The sequence below is a fragment of the Sipha flava genome, unplaced genomic scaffold, assembly GCF_003268045.1.
Source record: "Sipha flava isolate LNK unplaced genomic scaffold, YSA_version1 224_pilon_pilon, whole genome shotgun sequence".
Taxonomy (NCBI): Eukaryota; Metazoa; Arthropoda; class Insecta; order Hemiptera; family Aphididae; genus Sipha; species Sipha flava.
The window spans coordinates 2935-29713 of record NW_020272857.1 but is presented as its reverse complement, the minus strand read 5'-3'; the positions used below and the strand labels follow the sequence as shown (position 1 = coordinate 29713).

Genomic DNA, 26779 nt, shown 5'->3' with positions numbered 1-26779 from the left:
TCAAATAGTCAATTACTTAATAATTTAATCATATTTAGAGTGAAATTGATAATATTTCGATAAATATTCCCGATAAGATAAATTAAAATATGTCTTAGAAAAAAATTAATGATATAAAACTATTAAAACTTAATCCGAGATTATGACAGGAAATCAAAATTGTAATTTAGATATAACACCAACATTTTTAAATTATTTTAAATATGCATCGATAACAAGTATAGACGTTGAACGTACTTTTTTATTGTATAGACATACTTTAAGTAACAGAGGATACAATTTTCAAGGACACAATTTAGAGATGTATATAATTATAAATTTTAATTCAGAAAAATGATATATTTTGTAAATATTATATTAATATCCATAATATTATTTAAGTGAATAATTAATGAATATATTTGATATGATTTTACTATGTAATTTTACCATCTTTTTAGTGCAGTTATATCCGGTCTTTAATTATTATTATTATTATTATTATTATTATTATTATTATTGGACGATATTTACGGTATTATTAACAATGATATTATCCTCATGTACACGTGTGAACAAACACGTTTTACGTGCGTTAAGCGTTTATTTTATATTTTTTCTCCTCCCTAAATACGTTCCCGGTGCCGCCCCAAATTCTGACGCATTGCACGGAAACAGGAAGAGACTTGCTGGAATGAGATGGATTTCTACCTCACGGTTACATTACCGATTAGGTTAGGTTAGGTCCACACTTTGGACCCAGTTACCGTCGTAGTTGTTTCCTATACACTTACTTATTCGAATTGTTCGTTTCGCGAATATTTCCCAACACATCGTACAACCACTTAAATGTGGCGATTCCTCGTCCACGCGATGCTGTATACGTATTACTGTAGTCAGAAAACCTTCGGTCAAAAAGATAAAATAAAAAATTGTACAAAACATTAGGATTGAATGGTTGTCTCGTTCTACTTTTTCGAGCAAAATATTTTTTATTCGTGTGGTACTGTATTTCTGATTTTTTTTTTTTTTTTTTTTTTGATTTTTAAGTCTGTGGGGGCCTATTGAAAAACGTTACACTGTTCTCGGAATCGGACCGATACACTAGTGGCTGGTACGTGGATAATTTAAAAAAAATTCGTTCTGGATGAAAGAATGATAGAGAGGTTAAGCGACCTCAAATAGTATTCGATTACTTCTCCACAACGATATCATCTTGTAAATATATTGTATTTGAACACTTTGCACATTTTGATCAGCGTACTACGACAAGCTGACATAGGATGACTGCGTGTGAGCGTAGAGCCATTGATGAATGGGTTCACTTGCGGTTCACGCGTAGACACACTTGATCGAACAACTGACCATTACATGGGCATGGTTTTAGCCGGTACAAGAACATTGCGGTGCAACGTTATTGTGGAAAGGGAAAAATATTGTTAAGTTCTCTCTACGTAGTGTAACCGATTTCCAGCATAGGTTTTATAAACATTTCACAGTCACATTTTCTATAAGAACGTACAGTAAAATTTCATTAATCCGGACCCCATTAGTTCGGACAGTAAATTACGCTAGTTTAATCCGTGAACTAACATAAACCTGAAAACGAGTTCTACAAATTTCCCATAAATGTGGTTTATCGGAGAAGGAGATTGTAGAAAGTATAATGGTTGTAGAAAGCTCTGGAACGGATGAATATGATTAGAATGAAACATTTGATAATGTCAACCATAAGCCGAGACTTACTGAAATTAAGGTCATCTAAAAATTGTCATTATATACGATGAAAATAATAACGATAGAAACATGTCTGCGTATTATGAGCATCTAACCTAACCAAACCAGCGTGAATTATTCATTTCAGAAATCACCTTGAAAAGAAAACAACAAAGTATTAGTAGTTTCTTCAAATCAGTAAGCATGTCAAGTGTGGTAAATTACTTTGTGCTTTAATATTTAATGGTTGAATGTACTTTATAACGATTTGTTTTAGGTCTAATATTTTATTGGATTGTATCTTGTATAATATTATATTTAGTAGAATTTTATTAAATTTATAAAATACGATTTTTGGTTATTTTATTTAATCCGGACTTTCATCAATTCGGACAATCTAGAGTCTCAATTAATCCGAATTAATGCGGTTCTACTGTATATAGACATCATAACAATTTTTTTGTGCATAATGATTGAGAAATCACCGAAAAGCGTATAAATGGTGAATCTTTTTTACAATTATATTTACTTATTTCATTCTTCCGCGCTCAACTCTACATGGGCCCGTTCTCTTATTTTAGTGATATTTTTAACACACTTGCGTATAGACAATTTAAATAATATTGCAAATTACTCATCAGTTTAAAAACTCTAACAATATCGGATATTATTTTAATTAAATTATCTTTGTTTTACAATATGTATATCCTCGTTATTGTTCAATAATTGTTTTCTACTTGAATAACTTCGTGCAACGTATTATAAAAATACGTTGTTTTATTGTAAAATATTTTGTTCCATCATTACGTGAAAAACATCGTATGAAATAATTTACTCCTCTACGAGTTGTGGATATATTACTAAAATATTATGTGGCTCATTGTCTCTACAATATAATTATCATTATTATTTTATGAATCGAACATTAGATAACATTTTATTCCATATGGTCCTTTACAAATTTCAAAGTTTTCAATAATTTTTGTTCGGTACCATTCAAATTATAACAATTCAAAAAAGTATTATGATGGTTATTCATCATGAATTATCAAACTAAAAAATAATTATAATAATAATAAGTGTAAATTTAAAATATTTAGAATCGTGATTAATACTTCTATATAAATCAATAAAATCATATTTTTATCACACTCCTTCAAATCGCGTCGAAGTAAAAATAAATATAATAACTTTTTGAATAAGTACGTGCGTCTGAAAACCTTTCGATTGAAATAAATGAATACATATTTATGCTGGTCTAGAATTAACTTACTAGTTTATAATTGCATTGTATTTCTGAAAAATGAAATTAATCGATGATTTACGAGTATTATTCGTATTGAAATAATATTTTATTCCAATCAAGTGTTCGTTAAGAGAGATTGAATTTCGTTTTCATATAGAACGACTAAATTATTTGTAATCATAATCGTAATACATGTACAGAGTGATGTTTTCTCTGCAGTAAGACGAGCGAATAATTTGGCTGGAACGACGTACGCGAAAAAAATCTCACAGAGAGAGTAAATTTCAGTATCATATAATATTATTTCTGAAGGCAATAAAAATTCCACCACATCCATATGGTGTCTATTGCAGAAAACGTCCATTTCAACATTAAATCATTAACTTTATAATGTATATACACCCCTCTAAATACGGTACTATTCAACCTACCCCACTGGATGTGTGTAAACAGTAATTCAATAAAATTAATTAATCATTGATTAAATTGATGATTTTAATACGCCATTCGTTGCTGATAGGCTGTAATTATATTTATTTATTTTTTTGGACAACGATCGGCTTAAGTCCTAACTCACCCCTACCCTATCCACATATTGCTTCTTCCATTACATCCGCTACGTAGTCCGTGAGGATTAGTTACGTGATTTTAATCCATTACACAAATCCTTCGTACGGGTCGTTGATGCGGTGTAAACGTATTCAAGTCCTCGTTTTACAGTTAATACCTTCTCCGTTCAATTAAACGTCACCGTTTTGTGACTGCTGTAGGAAATTGAAAACCTTTTGCATAAATATCAACGGATAATCAATTACTGATTTCTGTATTCTTAATTCAGATACGATTTTACTTATTTTGCATGCATTCATATATCGATTCGGCAGCATTCATTAGTTCAAAATCAAAACAAATCGATACAAGCCATACACGAAAACATGTTTTCATTAGTACCTACTCATCATTGATTTTAGAATATACGCATGTGCTTGATGTTAGTAAAAATACCACATTCTAGATCAAAAATTTCACTTAAACGGTTTACTTAATAGTTCAGCAGAACTATAATATCGAACTACAAACATTTATAAGACTGTAGAATACATATTTAAAAAATATATAAATCGTTTTAAAATAATAACATCGTATATATTTATATTTATATAGTGTTTTTTCAACAATATCTGAACCGTCTATATATTTATATTTTAATTATATTTAACAAAAATCTATAGAAATTTTCGATCTTCTGATATTATAATTTAAAAAAGGAATTTGTCACTTTTCAAACATCTAACAAAATACTTATTATTAAAAAATTAATACAATTTTCAATATTAGTTTTTGGTTTGTTTAATTTAACACTTAATTAAAAAAAATAATTTCTGACTGAGTATGCGTTTTAATAATTTAGAGCATTTTAACTTTTTGATGAAATCGAAAATAATGTTTGCTATCAATATTTTTTTTTAATGACTCTAATTTAATGAATACTTAATCAATCTTATATGTATCATATTCAATTAAAATATTTATGAAAGATAATATTTTTTGGTATATTTTTTTAATGATACATGTCACAAACAAGTCACAAAATTGTAAACCATATTTGAAAGAAGAAAATATAACTCAACGAACGAACTAAAATATTTTTATAACATTATTATTATGTTTATAGTATTTGTTTTCGGTTTGAATATTTTAACCATCTTTTTTTTTTTTTTTTTCAACGGGACATGGGTGGGAGCTGCTTTCTCATTACGACCGCCCGAGTCCCATTATTTATTAAAGGTTATACAAAACAACTTGAGTCGTTTCTAGGACATGTTCCATTAACGAGCCCTTACAGAAAACAATATTTTTCACAAATATAAGGGGCCTCTAATCCCTATGGTCGGCCTTCGGTCTATAAAAGTAATTTTAACTAACTTTAAAATCTTTCAACTATTCCTTGACGCATTCGTTCGGCATCCTCCTTGTTCTTCATAACTTCCTCTGCAAAGTTTTCTACGGCTTCCCAGTTATCACGGTTTTCCAACATTTTTGCCACTATGTTGGCCTGGTCGACTTGCTCAATCTTTATCATCAATTTTTCTCGTTTTTTTTGCTATGCAGGATATCTCAGGATCGTGTGAACTGCATCATTTTCCTCCCCCGCTTCCTGACAATGGTCGCAATTTGAAGAAAATAAGAGATAAGAAATGCGAGCCAGATACTTGTTGAAGCATCTATATCCAGACATCATCTGGGTAAGCATGTACGTCATGTCACCATGTTTACGCTTAACCCATTAGTCCAGGTCCCGGATGAGCGTTCTTGTCCAATGGACATGCTCCTTTCTCAACCTCCGCGAATTGTGTATTCCGTATGTCATTGGATTGCTTCTTGATTTTCTTTACTTCTTCTTCCGTGGCTTTCCTTCCTTCTAGTCTTCGAATGTTGAAGGTCATAACGACCTTACTCATTATAATAATAATATATTGCAACACAAAATGATATAAATATTATAACAATATATTTGAGTATAGGCTAACGTAATATTAATAATGTAAACTTGTGTTTACCAACAGGACTAATTTTTTTTTTTTTTTTTGAAACGCAAAATGCTAAATAATTAAAAAAGTATGCCTTTTATAAACATATTAACTTGATGTATCTGTATTAATTTCGTTGGGTAGTGAATTAGAGTACGGCTTACCAAACAAAAATATAATAAAACATTAACCGTGCATGTTTACGCAATTATTTCTAGTGATAGCTGTTCAAAATTACATGGATTTTTTTTTAATCGGATTTTTTCATTTAAAAACAAGACCAACTCCCACGATCACCGCCTTACATTTAATATCATAGTTGAAACCTAAAAAATACAGCTTATTGAAACATAAAATGTCCCGAGTTATCCAACAATTGTATAACTCGTTTGATTTTATTCATATATTTGTCAGAAACATTAAACTATTATTAATTTTACAACAAATATAATAGGAGAATTGTTTTTAGTGACGTTCTATAGGGGCTGATAATATAAGATCTTACAAAACTTATAATCACAATAACCAAAATCAGCATAACTTAGTCAGAAAAACTTAAGAGAAAACTAATAAATCAATATTTTTTACATACCTATAGTATATTATACATTATAAATTTATAAATATTTTAGTTTTATAGAAGATATAAAATATATTTCAATTACTTCTCGTAGTCTGATATTCGTACTACCATTACTTATATAAAATGTTTGTTTTCTTATCACTCGGATGTTTTTATTCGTATGACTTTATTGAATTTTTCCATTTATTACCTTTCATAGTTATGATAAATGCGATAAATATGACGATTTTTATTTTAATGTTTTACATATTGGGACTCAACAAAATAACAAACCGTGAACACCGCACCAAATTTATGTTGTTGTGGAAGAGATAATATTATTATTTCACAGAAAATAAACATCACTATAACCGATATGAATAAGCGAAGTTTAAGAGTATCAGGACCACCAGTTTTAAGTGATTAATTATAATACGTCACAACGAACGATGGCATTAAAAACGTACTACAATGTCCGCTGTATGATATATTCGTAAAATATTTTTGCTCAATCGGCGGTTGATTGCAAATCGTTTTATTTCACAGCCAAACACACACACACACGCGCGCGCGCGCAATCATATACATTATATAGATAAAATAGTATTGCACAGCTGTCAATACAATCTTCATTCAATACACCGACGCGTTTGAAGCGGGATATACGCAATAATGCAACCGAAAAAATAATGTTTCTACCGTATAGAAAGACGAAACGACATTCAGCAATTAGCATATAACAATAGGAGTGGAACATACCGTGTCTCGTGTTCGCGTGAATTTTCTATTTTTATTCCTCTTGCACGCGTATTCCATAACTGTTGGAATTATTAAATTCCTTGTGCACCAACGCATCCGAATCGTTTTAACTCGCAGTTACGATTGTAAATACATATATATATATATATATATTGGTATTCACTTGCAAAGAACTAAAAGATTGACGAGACGGCATCGACTCGACTGTCTGTCTATCGTCATTGCACTAACAAGTAGTGGCATCGTACGTTGGTCTCCACTGAAGCCGACGGTTCAGGCTCTCGGTGGAGCACGTTCCTACCTTTAAACTTAACCCGTTATCATATTCAGCGCACTATATTGTAATCAAAACGATACTGTCCCTGAAATGTAAATAGCTTTCGCGTGTACGTTCGATTGAGATTGAAAAATAAAAAACGAACGAAACCCGCGTTGTTATCGTAAATTGTTTCGCGCACGTCAGACGTCGGTGTACGATTCCCATGAATTAAGATGGCATGGACGCTCCCGACAGATGTAAAAAATGGTCTTCAAATCGAATTCGGTTTGAATCTGCTCCGAGAAAATTCCTACTAGCTCTTTCAGCAGATAAACCCGTTCACAGTTTTCACAAATGTCCACGTTTCGAACTAATGGGATACGTTACGTATATTTTAAGAACAACGTTACAAGACGTTATAAAATGTAACAATTGAAAATAATACCTGTATCGGATTATCATTATTACCGCTTGAAGCGTCAGCGATACTTTTTCGGTTTTCTTGTTTGACTGGTTTTCTTCTCGGTCATTAAGAAGAGTCAAATCTACAGTTCTGGTGACCACGATCCAACTACAGGTCGTTGGACATCCAACACTGTTTTAAATTCGTGACGTGACCACACGGATAGATGCATATTTTACTTGACGCGAGTACCGACCACTGTCGTCAACGTGTCAAGTACCTATACCGAAATCGTGTACTTCACCGATGTGGCTGTGTAAATGTATAAACGTGTGTGTGCGTAAAAACTTTCCCTCCTTGCAAAATATCTTGTACATCATCCTCACTCCACGACTGTGCCAAAATATATTACCATAATACTTTACGTTCCTAAACACTATTATAATATTTTATGTATATGTGTGCTTGTATGCATGCGCAATGTAAGTACCTAAATTTAATCCAAGGGAATATAATCGTGTGAATAATAATGTTTATATATTGTAACGCTGTATACCTAGTTGTTGTTATTTTTATTATTATTATTATTATTGTTGTTGTTGTTGTTGTTGTTGTTGGTGTCGTTACTATCGTTCGACATCACAGTGTGATGCTTTTTATAGACACGGTTAATCGATCTTGTTTTTATTATTGTGTAAATCTGTTAAAAACTAAAAGAAAAATAAATAAATATTTTTCCCGTGAAATGTTCTCCCAGAAATCAAATATTATTTATGACGTCTACGGCCTTATAACAAAATAACCGTTGACATTTTAATGTAGATTTGTTCATGTTTATGTATTTTTTTTTCATTACATAAAATAATTTCCAAATATTATAACCATCTGTATCGACTACTGCTGTACGTGTAGTCATAATACAACGTATATGTTAAACTTAAATCAATTATCGTTACATCTAAAACCTTGTGATCAATAATTTCTATTGATGACAATATAAAAGCATTCCTTAAATGTTCGTTGTATTAAAGCTCAAATGCCATTCATCATAGCCAACCGTTATATAACACTATATATATATTATAATATGTACGAGTATAATCATACGAAAATACTTACAGAACCGATTAAATTACGTAATTAAACATCCTTTAAAAAAAATTCTATATTTATTTTCGGAAACGGAATGTTGGTCTTTGATGTCAAATTGGGAACAATTATTAGTTAGGTATTATTAACTGTATTATTAAAACGCACGTCTACATGCGAACATCGACCTTTGATACATCGATTCATCATAAGTCTTATAGAGTTATCCATACTTCGATTTTGAGTTACCATGTGATCGTTCATTAAACATTGTAAATTATTTAACATATAATGTAATAAGGCTATATTAAATACTAAATTATTCACTATACATAATATTACTGTGGTTTTTTTTCTTAATGCTTTTCGATGTTAAAATATATTATATACATAAATTTATTGTGAATGTTTATTTATTGTTTTCATTTACTTTAATTTTTAGGTTCTGACTGAAAAGAAGAATGTATTGGTTTATCGTGCATGATGTGTATGATTTTCAATTTTTTTTTTCTTTTTATTAAATATTGTCCGTGCACACAATTTCGATGAGGAAGATTGCTCCGATTATCACTATCATAAACTATTTTTGATGGACAATACAGTTGGTAATTTAAAGATCATTTAACAAACTTCCTAACAGTTTTCTGAGTAATTGCAAATTGTTTAATGACAAAATGTTTCAAAAATACGGCAAATTTTACAACATACTGGTTTTGCTATATTTTTTTTTTCATGCTATTTATACAAAACCGAGATATTCATGATTTTTCAAATTATTTTCTTTGGAGCCAAAACAATAATAATATAAAATCGTTAAAATATTTCACAAGCCGTACTAAATGAAATTTTGATGAAATTGGATATTTCAATGAATAACTATTAAACGATATTAGTTATTTAATTAAAGACCATTTACAACTCTACCTTTTTTAATTAAAACCATTCAATTTAATTCAAATACAACTTGATTTCAAGTTTTAAATAGCAATACAGCAATATCATTCACTCATCCCTGTATCTCACAGGAATCTTGCCTTTCCTTTCTTAATATTATTTAAAAATAATTATCACGCCTTGTCCCACCTCGGTCGACCCATACTGCAACACTCTCTTCCACCGCCATCACCACTGTTTGTCCGGCGAAACCTTTAACGGATAAACACCAACCTTAATGCAAAAACGCATAGCCGTCAATAAAAAAGGTAACAAAAATATAACTAAAAAAAAAAAAATAATAATAATAGCACGCCACCGTGACGGTAATGGAAATACGCCGTATAAAATACATGTGTGTACACGCAAAACAACCGCAGCCATGCGAATTAAAGTATTCGCGTATTCGAAAATAAACAATAAGCCACGACGAAATACCAAAACATCATTTCGTGCAAACGAGCGTATGGGGATTTATGTGAATGGGTATATAAGAGAATAATCGACCGTGACATCAGGGTACGCGTTGTGTGTACGTGCGTATATGTATACATAACCCATCTGCTGTTATACCAATACACGCTCCGCTTCAAAGGACTTGTGGTCGAAAACATTACCGACGAGAGTGGTTTACTCGCCACCCACATATTTTGTTCTGCGACGATACTCCAATGCCGAACGTATTCGAAAAAAATTAATATTTTTTAATTTTTTTTTTCAAACCATTGTTGCCGTTTTTCAATTCGTATACGTGGTATATGTTTCCTACGGTACAGCTAAATAGAAAACACCAATGGTTAGTGAAACAACAATGTAATTAACTTTCAATGTTATCGATAACTGCGCACTCGTAAGTAACGCAATAAACCAACGCAGAGATTATTGCGCGGGAACGATGGTAAAACTGCGCAAACAACAATTCCCTTTGACGAAAGCCTTTTGACGGTAATATTTTGAACAGGTTAGGCCACTCAAAACTATAAATACAATAATATGCGGGATGGGCTGTGTTGCAACCATAGCGACGAAGTTCACAGCGATCGGAACCAGCGGACGTGTAAGGTGTACATGGTACATTAACCTAAAAAAATAAAAAAACGGATGTTGCACGTACATATATTATATTAATAATTTTTCGATTCGTATATCGTGTGATGCGGTGCTTAAAATGTTATCGAAAACGTAAACGGTAACATGTACTATGCTTTTTACGTAGGAAACTGAATGTATTCTGCCAATATTGTGCAACAAATCAACAATTCGAAACTTTAATTGAACCATATCATCCACACGTAATCGTTAGTACTGTTAATCGGTGATACCGTTTCACGAATCTCAGACGTAAACAGGGAACTCGACTGCTGAGGATCGCCTGAATTCAGTCGCAGAACTGCGTCGACTCACCCGAAGTGTAACGTTAGGTTAGAGTTAGGTTAGGGACCCGGGGGCTGATCGGTTTCTGGTTCCCATTACTTACTGTTGTTTGACCAAGATATACATACTACTTGTAGTAAATTCAATTTATTGTACATACTTAAGTACAATAAAAATTTTCAAATTTTCATCTTGTAACCCAACGAATGAAATTAAAAAATAATTATGCATACAAGACTAAGACGACGGGCCCCGGGGTTCTATGCCCTGTCTGCACGATCTTCGACAGCAATAAATGAAACAAATAAAAACGTCCACGCTCGTTCATTTCTTTACATGATATTATTCTCTATGACGATGGAAATTGTTTTTTTGTGACCGACGACGCAATCTAGTTGCCCTACTCTCAATCATCTCGTATTACATTGACGTCAAACAGATTTTGGTTTAGACTGTTTGTTTATGATAACATTAACAATATTCTGATCAGTTTTCTCGACAGCTAATTTCTACTTGATGTATTAACATAACATCGAAAAGTCACGAAGTCTTATTTACAGCGTTATATACTGATCGACTGTTATAAAACAAATGCTTATTAATAAAACTAATGACTAGATTTCTTGATTTTAGAATTTACTATGCAAAACATTCTAGTTTCGTTTTAGTTGGCAACAAAAAAGTCAATCACAAATTCTAAATATTTTAAGTGTTAAAAAATCGTTTAAATTTAGATTATTTATTGACACACAAAGATAGGTCTCAAGACTTTTTTGTAAATTTAAATAACTTTGGAAATAAAATGTTTTATATAATTGATAAATCACTTGACCAAATGGAAAGTTTAAAAATGAATTCGCTCATTTTAAGTGGACACAAATGTATAACGTTGTTTTTCGTTCAAAAGTAAATTCAGTTATTTATGTTGATTCCGATGTAGCTGGAAACGTAGACATTGGGGATTTTGTATAGCAAAAAAATGTGAATCTTAAATTGCTCCATGATGCTATAATATAAACTATTATGTATAAACGTCATATTTTTTTTTGTATAAGATCCCTTTATTGGATGAATTAAAAATGAATACTTTGTAAGTATATGCAACGGTTATACTAATGAATCGGTTTAAAGTAAAAAAATTTAAAAAAAAAACTCATTGAAAAATTAATTATGACGTCTCGGTAAAATACTATGATACACTGCAGATTCCCCTCGTGGATAAATTAATTAATTATACTAATATTTAACATTTTTTGCAAATTATAACTTGTTTAAATTCATTATTAATGCAGCTATCTTATATTACCGACCCGACAAATGGCACTGCAGTGCATTTGGGTAGAAACTCAACAGCTGTCGATTTAGATTTATAGGTACATATTTAATTATAATGAAAATAGCGTTCCTCATAAATTAACTTTTATTCTGAACTATCGATAAATATAAACAGTTTAAACTACATAAAATACATTTTTCCAGTTGAATTTTCGTTGTCGATTGGTCATTAAAACCGTACAGTTATTTATTTCGGTAAGGTTCGAGTTACCTTAGAATAATAATAATAATAATAATACTTATGTAAAAAGTCGTAATTAAATATTTGTAAACGTAAGATCAAAATTTGTAAATAGTTTTTTTTTTTAATTTTTTTTTTTCGAACCATAAAGACTTGTCTACTGGAAAAACTATAACTATAAACTTTGAATTTCTTGATTTTCTACAGGTAAATATTTATAAACGTCATAAATTGATTTATTGTAAAATATGAATTTAATCAAATGAAATCGGGTGGTCAACTTCATGGATAATAACAATATATAATTTATTAACATACATTTATTTTCCAACTCCTGGTTTAAATGTTTTGAAATTAATTGATTGAATCGTTACTCTTTGTATGATGTTTACTATTTTTTTACACGACTTAAATATTATACTACATTGCCTTGAAAAGGTATCACTCTTATTTTGATGTAAAAAAAATTATTTAAATACTTCAATAAATTACATTTTTAGAACAAAAAAGAGCAGTCTCATTTAGTGGACTCTATCGCATTGTATATAAAATGTGTTTACAATCATTCAATGTAATTTTCAATTATTTTATGAGTGTTTCAATAATATCAAGTCATACAAGTTGTCAGTTCAACCGTAAAATATAGATTGTCAGCTCATAATTCACCGTCATGAGTATATTAACTAAATAAATGAATTTGCTTTGGATACCATCACGTTGTGTTTTTCTTTTATCTGTGTATATGATTTCCGATCACCACAATCGTAAAAGGTTTCAGATGATAATTATTATCTAGTTAGTACTTTGAAAGGTGGTAATTTTATGAAGTTCCCAAGAGTTTTCTCAATATCTCCAAAAAACGTATGAAAAGTTACAAAAATACTGCAACATTTACTGCATACCAGTTTTCAAAAAAATCGAATTTTTGTTTTCTTCGTAACTAAAAAAATAAAAATTGTAGAGATTAAACTATTTCACTGAATACTTATATAAACGTTTGCAATAGATGGTAAAACTCTCAAACAATTTTTTCTAGAATTATTTAAAGAAAATTGAAATTTTCTTATTTTAGTATCATTTTTTCGAAAATGTCAATAAAACTATTTTTCTTTGACAATAATATCTTTACAATTTAATACATAGTTTCTTATACATATCTATTACTTATTGAAAAAAAAAAATTTTAAATTGACCTTAAGTATCCGAAAAAAAAGTATGAGCATTTAAATAATACATTTTGATAATACAGATTTTTACTTGCTAAATTGTTACAAATAAAAACTAATAGGTATATTATGGTAGTCCCTAATTTTAAACTTTTGAAAATTTGATTTCTTATCTTGCTATTTTATTACTTTATATAAGAATGTAATCAATGTTGTATTTGACTGTAATAACTCACCCTATTCACTTGTCACCTGTTATATAAATACATATGATTGAATTATAAAATTAGTATTAAAGATCAGAACTTAAGAGCTTTTACACAAATTTACAGTTTATTAATACGAATACGATACAATAAACTATAATTTAATTATAAGAATAACTTATTACATTATTTAAATAAGAGAAAAATATAAACAACAGTAAAATATATCATATACAAAATTTGGTTAAAGAATATTATCTTAACTAAATATTGTCAAGTCTCGTCACATACGGATATTTTATTTGCAGTTAGTAAGTTAAAATTAAAATTATCATTGTTACTCTTAAACAAGTAGGTATATATTGTCATGTAATGAATGGTTCGAAAGATAAATATTGTACAGCAAACATTTTGTTTTGAACGCCAACGAACTGCGAATTGTGACTTCTCGGATTCGTCATAATCATGCTGTAGATATGAAACCAAAAATCGACAAGCAAATCTATATAAAAAAAATCTGCTGACGACGGGTAAAAGAATGCATTTCATGTACACCGATTTAGATTATAAGATCTGAACGAGTATCTACAACAAGAATTATGTTTTCAGATAAAATACCGATTTAAAAATCAAAATATTTTTCGGAAAAATATGTCAACTGCTGAAATATGCGAAATTAGTTGACAAAAAATTGGACGGACTAAAAAGTTTGTAACATGATTTTAGCTTTATGTTTTAAAAAGTTTATTTGTACTTCAGTAAAATGTTTTTTGTAAACAACTGTAGACAGTATTTAATTTCTAACAAAATATTTGCACAGACTAAAGAAAATAACAAAAATAATAGCAAAATCAAAATTTGTTTTTCATTGTAATTTAAAAAATAACAATTATTAGTATAGAGACTTGAAACTTTTATAGAACAGTATTATTGATTTCTTTTTATGGTAACATTTCCAAAAGATATTCATTTTTTTTTTTTTGCCATTTATAAATACAAGAGAATTTCATTTTTTCTCAGCTTTTTTTTAGTATAAAGTCGATAAAATTATTTAGGTTCGACTAAGTCTTAAAAATGTAATGAAATTCAACGTACATACTATTCACTGGTTATTAAATCAACTTGAGCTTCATTTCAATAAAAAAAACTTATGAACTTTTTAATATTAAATTTAAACGAAACGACAAAAGTCTGACATATTTTTGCAGTAAAATACTCATTTAAATTTTTATAGTTAAGATTTGAAAATTAAATACATGGTTTTCATGAGATTTTCTTAATAGCAAAAAAAAAAAAAATATTTACAAAATATTTTCCAGAAAGTTACAAAAAAGCTTAATAAGCGTTAAAAATGGAAAGTTCAATCTACCTTATTTATAAATGTAATTTCACTAGTACATCGACCGTCTTGATAAATACCTGTATAAACTAATCCATCCGGCACTCAGAATCGTTTTTTCAAGATACATAGTAAGTTGGTTTCATGTTTAAAAGACCAACACAGAAAAATCATTCCATTTACCCCATATCTCACTTGACTTAAAAAATTTATTCGGTATTTTATTTTTGTAATTTCAATTAGAACATATAATAAGTAGAAATCTGTCAAATATGAGTATAATCCATCACAGTTTATTTATATTATATACAGTGGCACTGAAAAAAATATTGAATGGACTGGTCAACAGCCACCAAATTTACAACTTACAATCCACACCATCCAAGAACGCACTTTAAGGGGTCAAGAGTTCCTCCATCAAAAAAAAATATTAACATGTTTTAGCATTTATGATATTTTATATTATAGAACATTTAGGTTCTTAAACGTTTTAAATAGTAATTATAAAATGAATATAATAATTTATAGCTAATTGGATAAATTTAACTATTTTATTCGTATACTAATCCACCACCCACCACCCTAAAAATATAATATATTCATAATCAAACTTGAACCTCGAATTCGGTGCCACTGAACACTGTCGTATATGAATATATTACGAGGCTACGTATATCATGACTATTAATAACTATATTATTTTAACTTTTTTATTTTTTCATAACTATTTCTATTGTACTCATATAATATTATTTCAGTATTATTATTAATATTATTATTAGGCCGTCTATTATTTACTTTTACTTCCTCTCTTTGTTCTCATGCTCACATTGATAAAATTACTTGCAAAGCTTAAAAGGTATTGGGTTTTTTTAAAAGAATATCTAGTAATTTTAAACTCAACAGCTCTCTTAAATCCATCTACTGCGCACTTGTATGACCAATCCTTGAGTATGGCTGTTGTTTGGGATCTTCAAATAGCTGATGCCTGTTTACAATTCGAATGAGTTCAATGTAAATTCCTTTGCTTTATGAAACATACCTTGAATGAAGACTGTGCTCCTCATGATTATTCTCCCCTTCTTCGCCTTCTTAACTTATCCTCCTTAGCGGATCGTCGCTGTTCTTGTAATCTTATTTTTCTTAATAAGCTCTTATCAGGATTTATCGACTCCTCTTCCTTTTTTGCTAAAATTAACTTTAAAGTTCCTTTTAGGTGCACCTGCAACTTATACACTTTTTATATTCTACATTGCCCTACTAATTATTTAAAAAACGAGCCAATTAACCGTATGATAAAGTTAGCCAATGAGGATCCATCATTTCTTCAATAGAATTATGTTACTATATTACCTGTTTCAGTATTTTGTTTGTTTATGTTATCTATTATACTTGTTTCTATTTTCTACACTTAAAATATGTATATACCTTGTACTATTTTGTCAATACACCATAATTGTAACCTGAGCTCATGCTCGTTTATCTTTCATAAATAAATAAATAAATATATTATGTAATGCAATAGTTTATCTTGTATTTGATACCTACGCTTAACTGCATAGCAAAACGCATTTTAGTAAACGAGTAAATGAGTATATGAGTTTTATGAGTCGATTTTTCGATGAAAGTTCTAAATTTCGTTCGCAATACTAAGTAATTTTTATTCTATATTAATTCGTTTGGCAATATAATAAATTATTATTATTAATAATAAATGTTCTCATAAATATCAAATATAGAAAGAATTAAGTCATACACCAGTATTATTGTCTCTCTACACCTTATCCGTAAATATAGCACATATTAAATCTTACATTTCTATTAGTGATGGGAATAATCGAATGATTTTAATAATCCAAATAATGGTACCAGACATATTTATCAAAAGAAAATTAATTGAATTATTCGAAAAAATTGCATGTTTTATTCATTGACCATTGGATACTAAATTAAGAAGTCGATTATCCATCAGTATTGTAATATTATTTCTTTTATTTTTAATCATTGGTATAATTCCCGGTATCGGTAATCGCCACACTAATCGGTTTAATATGTATAAATATTTGGATTGAAAATGCATTTCACTTTCATGCTTATAGATAATCACGGTATTCGTCAATTGCTCCAAATTTGGGACACTACCTGTATAGTATACATCTATTGCGTCGGAATAAAAAGGGTATATGTTCGCGCTGTATATATTGTTTGTTGTAAAATTTGTTCATGTCATCATTTTCGTGCGATGCGTAGCGGTGCGTTGCGTATTCGCAGCCCTCGTCGGCGGCGGTGATAAGCCTCCGTGTGCGACCGGCCGGATACGTTATCGCGCCGTTATCGTCGCACGTTAATGATTGTTATTCCACGTTTTCAAAAATTGTCGGTTATGTTTTGTAAAAGTTTCAAATCATGCTCTCAGTGCCACAAAGTTCATTAATTTCGAGTGTTTTTCTATTTTTGTGTGGTGGCACTGGGGCATTTTTATCTTCATTGTGGTGTCCGGCGGCCTTAGCCTTCGGCCCCATCTCGCTCGTCTTTTCCGTGTCTTCGTAGTGTGCACATCAAAATTCATTCATTTTTTGTTTTCGTTAAAATTCACGTTTTGTTTCATTTTTACGTTTGTCGCTGTCGTCGTTGGTGATTGTGATTCGGTGGTCGCACGTACCAGACTGTGACATTTTTATTTTGTATAATTTTAAACACTGCGGTGTGCCGTCTAAGGCAATTGTAGTCATAGTTCTGGTGCGGTCGCGTCAGCATAAAATCCGCCACCAATTACAGTCATCACATGTGAGTATTGGTCGACCATATTTGTTTCATTGTGTTAAAGGCCGACGGGCCTCAGCCGTCGTAGGCACATTATTTATATTATATTTTGTATCAGCCGTCGTAGGCACATTATTTATATTATATTTTGCATTAGCCGACATAGGCACATTATTCACATTATATTGTTATTTTGTATTATTTTGCATTAGCCGACATAGGCATATTATTTATATTATTATTTTTGTACTAGCCGACGTAGGCACATTATTTATATTATTATTATTGCACTAGCCGTCGTAGGCAAATTATTATAAAACATTTATTATTTCGTATGCGCCGTGTGGGCCACATTGTTATATTATTTTTATTATTTATTTAAATCATTAATATTGTGTGCCACGTGGGCCACATATAATATCGTATTTTTATTATATTTGTTGGTTCAAGCCCAATAACATTATATTCATTATTTATTCAAAAATTATTTGTTTTTATTCACACAGCATAATAGTTTCCTACTTTTTCTTTTTTTTACAGCTGTTAAGGCACCCTTATGCTTTATAGTATAAAAGCTGATATCAGCGACAGTATATAAAAAAGGCATATCGTGCTGGTATAACAACTATACAGTACACGTAAAAATCATAATGGCTAAAAAAAATTAAAATTAAAATCAAACTTATTCTGCATACTTGGTATTTACACTAATAGTATATTATAAACATATATATATATAAAAGATATATTTACACTAATCCTACAAATTTTGAAAAGTTCTTAGGTCTAATATTAAAATTAGTTATGTCTATTTTACTATTTATTCTTTTGTTATAAATTTAGAGTTTGATCTATTTGTGATAACTAAAAGAACACGTATAATGATTGTTGCGTTACATTATTTTTAAAACTTCATAAAAAATAAAAATATTTCCATAACGCTGAGTGAAATGCCTCACAGACATTTGTTGTTCTCTCGCCTTATATCTTACACGATGACCAAAGATACAGAGGAAAAGTTGCATTTTCATCAATATATGTATCAATGAGGTAATCACAAAATGTATCAACTCGAATATCGATCGATGCAATAGATGTATACCTATAAATTATACCCTTTTTTACCGGCGCAATAGATGTATACCTTTTTTCCATTCCATAATTTTACTTTCTTTACCTGCGATTTTCGGCGTAATTGATATAAAGCCGATAATCATTTGATTATTTATACAACCAGTTCAAGCAGTTAAATCATGAATTATTCGATTATTAGACTTACATGTCCCCAGCCCCCTCACCAATGATATTCTAAAAAATTATTTTTCAGATAAATTGTTGGTCATTTGTTTGAATTTGTTTGATAAATATCAGAATTTGTTCGACAATAGTTTTTATACAATACCAAAAACCATGAGTTGGGTCTGGGGACATATGTCTACAGCCCCTACTAGTCTAAATAATTTGAATGTCTCATTTTTTTTATTACGATTGTTTTGTTTGACATTTGTTTGAATTTGTTTGATAATTTTCAATACCCTCACTTTACCCCCACTCCCGTTATAAGCGAAAAACCTGATTTCTCGTGTCACCAGTCCCCAATTTTTTAATAGGTATTTAACCTTTTTTTTACCATCGTTTTGTTTACATTTGTTTGAATTTATTTGACAAATTTTAATATCTGTACTATAATCTCTTTCCCACTATATGAATAATAAAAAAAAAATATATATATTTCTTTCATTTTCACGTTTTATACAATGCATACCATAATTATAGTACGTAATTTAAATGAATCATAAAATATCACTGAAAGTGAAAGTTCAAATCATATTATGAAAAATTTGAATTCTCCTAGGATATATTATGGGTCTAGGCTTCAGGTCATCTCTTTTACAAAAAATGTAATTAAAGCTGACATTTTAACTGGATATGCTAAACTATTCACTTAAATAACCTTCAATGACCATAGCTGAAATAGCATTATTTTGCACAGGACCAATCTATACGTCGTTTTTTTGCTTTGTACACTTCGTCAAAATTGCCAATGTATGAGAACTCCATAAGAACACTGAAAAAATGTATGTGGTACATTAATAATAGGTGATATATGTAGTATTTTAAGTTTAATATTATTTTGGTTACTTTAAAATACCTTGAATTTTGTGAAGGTCTTTCGAGTACAATTCCCTCGAAATGGGACTCACGTATCGAACATTTTCCAATAACTTTTATGTAAAATTTACCGTGAGGGTGTACTTTCGCTCTGCAAAAAGAGAGGAAACAAGGTAATTTAGTGTGCTCCCAAAAGTGTTCGGCTAATAAAGGTGTCCAGGTTTTTTGCGGCAATACAAAGTAAACCTTAGAGTTTTGATATAATCTCTTTTTGTCATTATGTTTATAAAACACTTTCTATGGTTGAATAATATGCCATTCTTCACGTGAAAAAGTGATTACAAATTTTTTTAATTGTAGTGTTGATACATCACTATTATAGTCACTTAAGTCACCTAAAAATAATTTTTCCACAAATTTAAAATTTCCTTAATATGCTCATTAATGTTTGAATTACATAAGTCTAGGTATTAATGTCCACGTCTATAGTAGCCACATAAAACATTTCACTATACAAAAATTGCCAGAATAAAATGTGTTTAAACACATTCATATAAAGAAGTGTAATGAAGATAAAGAATTAATTTAAATTTTAATTAGTATAATGTATTGTAAATATAATATCAATTACCTGAATCAGTTGACATATTTGACTGTGTATTAAATTGATCGATATTTGGTACATAATTTTGTGAAACATCATTTATTCCCAAAATCGTTTTAATACCACGACGATCTTGTTGAGCAAATATATGTAACGCATGTATACTCATGAAGCCATTGAGATGCTTACTTATATCTTACCACACAGAATCACTAACAGGTTTAATTTCTAAAAAAGGGGTGAGATACAAGATTAATATGAGATAAGATTAGGAAACTAATGGATAAGTCATTTATATTTCATTAATAGATCATTGCTTTAGAAAAAAAAAACGATTGTGGATGAAAATGTTTTGCCTATACAGAGGTATTATATAAAAAGTGACATTTTTAGAAATGTTAACTTTTATTTATTAAAATTATGACTGGATACTACATTTTGAGATTTCTGCATATGAGAAAAAAACAATGTACGAGGAGGATTGAATAAAAATTTTAAATGAAATTCAAAACTTCCTTTCCCAAAGAGAAGGTTTCTTAACCATTTTAATACTGGACAACGGCCTTGCAAGGACAAGGGGCCTAGATCCTACGATAGTGTTAATCCGGGCCTGGGTAGTGGAATCCGTAGCATCACCATCGGGCCCCACGGTGAAGTTCACCACCAAAAAGTCCATTGCAAACTACACCATTGAGGTGAGTGAAAAACACTTATTAACTTAGTAAAAATCTCTTTTCTTGTTAATTTGTGAACGTAATTTTCCCCCGAGATGAATTTTAGGGGAAAAAAGGGAATTATTGAATAATATAGAGAATAACCCTTCTCGGACGAGTGCTCGAACATGATAGTGTAAAAACAGAAATCAATCTATATAAAAATCAAATATAAAATATTTACAATACGGTTACATAACTTAAAAGAAAAAAATGCTAGTGAAAAGATTGCCATGATTAATACATTGACTAATGTAAATAATTTTCATTTCTTGGTAAATATTGAAATCGTTCTTTTAGGGAATTGTTGAATTTTGGCATTAGCACAAGTGTAAATTACAATCGATGTGTACTTTGTCTAACTGGTTATTCTTATGTATTTCTACCAGTTTAGTGATGGGAAAAATCTGGATTCGCTGAAGTTTAAATATCCGGATTTTAGAAGTTCGAAATCCGAAATCTGGATTTGAACAGAAAAACATTAAACATTAAACATTAAAAAAAAAAAATGTTAAAAATTAAAAATGTTTTAACATTTTTGATTAAACATTCTCAAAATTAAATGATATTTGACCTAACTTAATTAAGAATCTCATATACAAGTTTTTGTTTAATATACAAGTCAGATATCATAAAATACATTTTAGTTATTATTAGTTGTATCTCCAAAAATAATGTTACGTAAGACAAGAAGTGTTTACCGATTATTAAGATATCTTATTTAGATCACCATCATTTTGTCCGAGAATTAAAATAACGACTACAAAGTGTTGTAATGAAAGTTATATAATAAGCATACAGAAATTTTCAATAATAAACCCAAATCTCTGATTTCATTCCCATCACTAATATGCATACGAGCTTGCTCAGTGAGGTCCATTATACTTTGTACACTATACTATGTAATATGTTATCTGTATAATATTTAGAATTTCGTAAAAAAAAAAATAAGTTAAATAACTATATTGAGATATATTTCCGAGGCTTTAAAAATGTATACTACGGTGCTAAATGATTGCGATTCCTCTCGAAGCCTACGAATCACGATGATATAATTATGATCATGTAGCGCACATCGACCGATTATCATATGTCAGTATACGGAATATTCAGCAGAACAAACTAGAAAACCAAACAGTAGGTGTTCTACAATGTAATGATTAAAAATGGACACGAAGTTACTGAGATCGGTTATATGACCTTAAATCAATTACTTATTATATTATAAATAAATAATATTACTTCTCCGATCCTTGTATCGACTTGCATGATGAAACTGTAATTGACGTCTGAGATATTAGATAAGGTGACCAATTTGTATTTCAAAATAATAATAACTTTTTCTTTGACTCACTATTGTTAATTTTATTTAAACTTTTTAACATAAATTGATATACGTATTTTGAATTATTACAAACGTTTAAAACAAGTCTTACTTTTACACTCGCCTTTGACCGTCTGTATAAAAAGACAATAAGAACGCATCTGAGCCCATGACTGAAAACTGAGCTCCTTATATCTAATGTTATTTGTATGTGTGTGTGAGTTTACGTGTGTGTAATACCTTATCATTATATTTTATTGAATAAAATTTATTCTACTCAATATTTGTAATTTTTTTTTTTATTTATTTTTTTTTTTTCATGGTTGAACCAAAGACCGAGCGGGAGCCGTTTATCACATAACTGCAACTCGGTCCCCATCGTTTATTAATAAAGATCAATAATTACACGTTTCAGTTGATCCATCGATATCCCAACCTTTTTTTTTTTTTTTTATTATTATTGTTTATAGTTTTCCTGACAAATATCATCTAAACTTAGGTATAATGTATAAAATTTTAAGCTATTTATAAAAAAACGATATTAACATAATCTGTAGTAAAAGTAGGTTAACAAGTTAGCGATGTACATAAAGATTTAAGATAGTGTTACAGGAATGAACAAATGATCAACAAATAGTATTTACATTTAAGATAACCTAGTTTAGGACGTCATGAGGACGACCACGTTTTAGTCGTCGATTGATGGGGCCGACATTTAACCTGAAATGTTGTGGACCGCTTGCTTTGCGTAGATGAAAGAAGCTTGCCGATAAATCCTTTATGTAGTTCTTAATTGTTGGTAAATTGAAGTTTGTGTGTAGCGCATCGTTACGAACAAACCAAGGGGCGTTTGAAATCACACGGAGGACTTTGGAGTGAAGAACTTGGATTTTATTTATGTGGGTTGACGCGCATTGACCCCAGACAGGGACAGCGTATAACAATAGAGGATGAATGATTTGTTTGTATAGTAGTAATGAACACTTCCAGCTCAGTGATGTTTGCCGATTTATTAATGGGTATGACATTTTTAATCGTTGGTATCCTTGTTGTACTTTGAAAGATATATGTGGGTTCCAGGTAAGTTTTTTGTCCAAAATAACTCCAAGATATTTTATATAATGAGACCATGGTATATTTTGTCCGTTGATTTTTAAGGAATTATAATTAGTAGGTCTACGAAGTGTGAATATAACTGCTGTGCTTTTAGTCGGATTGAGAATGATTTTCCATTTTTGCGCCCATTTTAATATTTAGTCAAGATGATTTTGGATGTTTGCTGTTACATTTTCGTTTTTATTGGAACTAGAATAAATGACACTATCGTCCGCATATAAGGCTATTTCCGTATTCGTCAATGTAGGAAAATCTGATATGTAAAGGTTAAAAAGTATTGGAGATATTTTTGAGCCTTGTGGTACTCCTGCGTTAATTTGTTTTACGTCCAAGTTAGTGCCATCTAATTGAACGGTGAAACTATGTGAGTGGAAAAAAGATTTGATTATGTTAAAGATAACAGTGGGTGTGTTAATGCATTTTAATTTATAAAGCAGTCCATCATGCCAGACCTTGTCGAACAATATCCCAACCAAAACACCTTAGTTGTCTAGAAGCATCAGGTGGGGATCCCGATGGTATCACAATAAAAATACTTATAACATTGCTTAAAGCGATTAATAATTTTGATAGTCTTTTCTTGACCCGGTGTCCAGAACCGGACGGTCAGGAGTCTCGTTCTGACAGCGTCTTCGTGACCTGATGTCCAGAACCAGATGGTCTAGAATGCCGTTCTGCCCCAGTTATTCGCAGTCCGGTATCTATAACCCGTCAGCCTAGTAGTCACGTTCACGAATGCCCTCGATTTCGCATTCATCCGCATCCTTTGAGAACAGGATAATGTTGTCGTGCACCCAAAGGGGATTACGACGGGTAGTGATAGAGAGGCAATGAAAACAACACTTTGAAGAATATGTGTACAATTATAAATGACTTTATATATTAAATTAAACAAACACTTCAGTAATTATGTATAAATAGATATTTGGTTACACTGTACAGGAGTCCAGTCGGACACGACTTGTATACAATAAATACAGTCAGTGCCTTCGTAAGCTCTGTATGAAGAAAGACTCCGGATTGACCCCCAGTGGTCAGTGAGTAGGCCCATTATATAGGGTCCCACGTGCGTCATTGTATGATGTTACGAAAGTGGAGTGATTATTAAAAGAGCCTTTGATTGGTCTGTCAACATAGCGTGATATGCTGACGTCTTATGGCGTGATGTGGTGTATTGACGTAAATGAGGCCTGCTCATTACAATGTCAATCATGTTCACGAACGCATTCCTAGCGCTTTTTGACGCTCCTTGGATGTTGACATCAAGCTCATGCCAGTCTTCAAGATCACACATGATATCACAGACGTCCTCAGGTAGAGGAAGTCTGCCGTTGATGAACAGGCGGATGACCTCACGGTGATTTTCTCGATGAGGACAGTGGAAAATCGTGTGTTCCGCTGTGTCGTCCGTATTCCTGCAGTACATGCAGTTGTTGTCTGCTACCTATACAGATAACTTCAAAAACACCCATGTCTTGTTTGAGCCTGAGTGAGATAAAAACTCAGTGACATAGGTGGTTTGTTGAGCCATCTGTCAACATTTGGGAAGATCCTGTGAGTTCACCTCCCTTTTGTCGACCGATCCCACCTATGTTGCCAGGCGCCAGGCCTCTCCTCCTTTTTGATTGTGTTAGCTGGGACCGTAGGACCTGCTTCCTCCTTTCTTCTGCGAATCCTAGTTCTTTCGAGCGCTAGAAGGTTGGCGGGCAGACTTGAGGCGAGTAGTAGAGTCATCGGCCGACACAGTACTGTAATAACCCAAAAATAAAAAAAGTAAAATTGAAAGGGGGGATGGATATATGAAGGGTGTGGTGATGTGATATATTTAAATGTGGGTTTTTATAATGTATTAAGTGTTGTTACCCTCCACCTTGTTTAAGAAGCTCTCTCAGGGTTGTAAAGGTTCAAGAGCCGACAGCAATTGTACAGTCTGCCAAGCTAAATAAAGCAGCACTTACTTGTTTTACCGTAGACCTTCAGATATCGATGCGAGGTTGAAAAAAGAACAAATGCAGAATTTAATTGCACTGGAACCGGATGCTCTTCAACACTCGTACGAAGAACACAAGTCGTATGGATTAAAATCACAAGTCAAATAAATCGCACGTATAAACTCTCTCGTTAATCTCATGATCGGTGCTCATGTACTGACGACCCAACATCAAGAGCTGCCGGGAAGGGTTTTATGTCCCTGCTATATAGGGACGTATGTTGGTATGATTGGTATGGACCTTGGGCCCATACTTTGATGATTAGTCTTTATTATTCGATTTGTGTTATCCGTGCGGGTATCGAAGGAACCGTTATTTATTTACTTAAAATGGTTTAAAATCACGTACATGCGAATAATATACATTATTATAAAATATTTGTGCCGTCTTCTCCAATCGAATGATGCACATCATTACAATACGGTAAGCCCGAATTGTGCGTAGCTCGATGGTCCTCAACGTCTTAGTACCTTGCTATTAACTATGGGGTCAAGCAAAGCTTTCAATATTTGTAACTTATCCTTAACTTTAATGACTAACAATTCTTATAATTATTTTATTATAAATTAAATGATTGCTTAGACGCAAAATTCGATTACTATTATCAACTCATAATGAACATTTTTAATGAACGCAATTTATTATGGAAAAAACTGGAAGGTCATTCGACGAAACGTAAACGTGTTGTTAATTATTCACAACATTTAAAAGACCTCAATTCCTTACACACTAAGATAAAACACAACGCACTTAAAAATGCATAAAAACCGTTTATTTCAATAACGAACAAAACATATATTACAACAATATACAATAACGAAAACAACATAACCTATGTGTGAGAAAACCGGACACACTCCGGCGACCCGCACACGACAGCGACTATTTGAAACACGGTAGACTAACTGTGACAACATGAGCAGTATCAATGTTATCACCCTTATCACACTACAGCCCGGCCAAACCTGACATTTGGATCGTCCTCGATCCAAGTAATACAATAAGTATATAATTAGTACATGAATATATACATAAATATCAAATAAGAGAGAAAAAAAACATAATTATAATAAAATAA

The 26779-nt window shown here is 30.9% G+C and overlaps 1 pseudogene; it reads right to left on the bottom strand.

Annotated features, from left to right (window-relative positions):
• Positions 1-19572: 19572 nt before the first annotated feature.
• LOC112683372 lies at positions 19573-26022 on the bottom strand (annotated as a pseudogene).
• Positions 26023-26779: the final 757 nt, after the last annotated feature.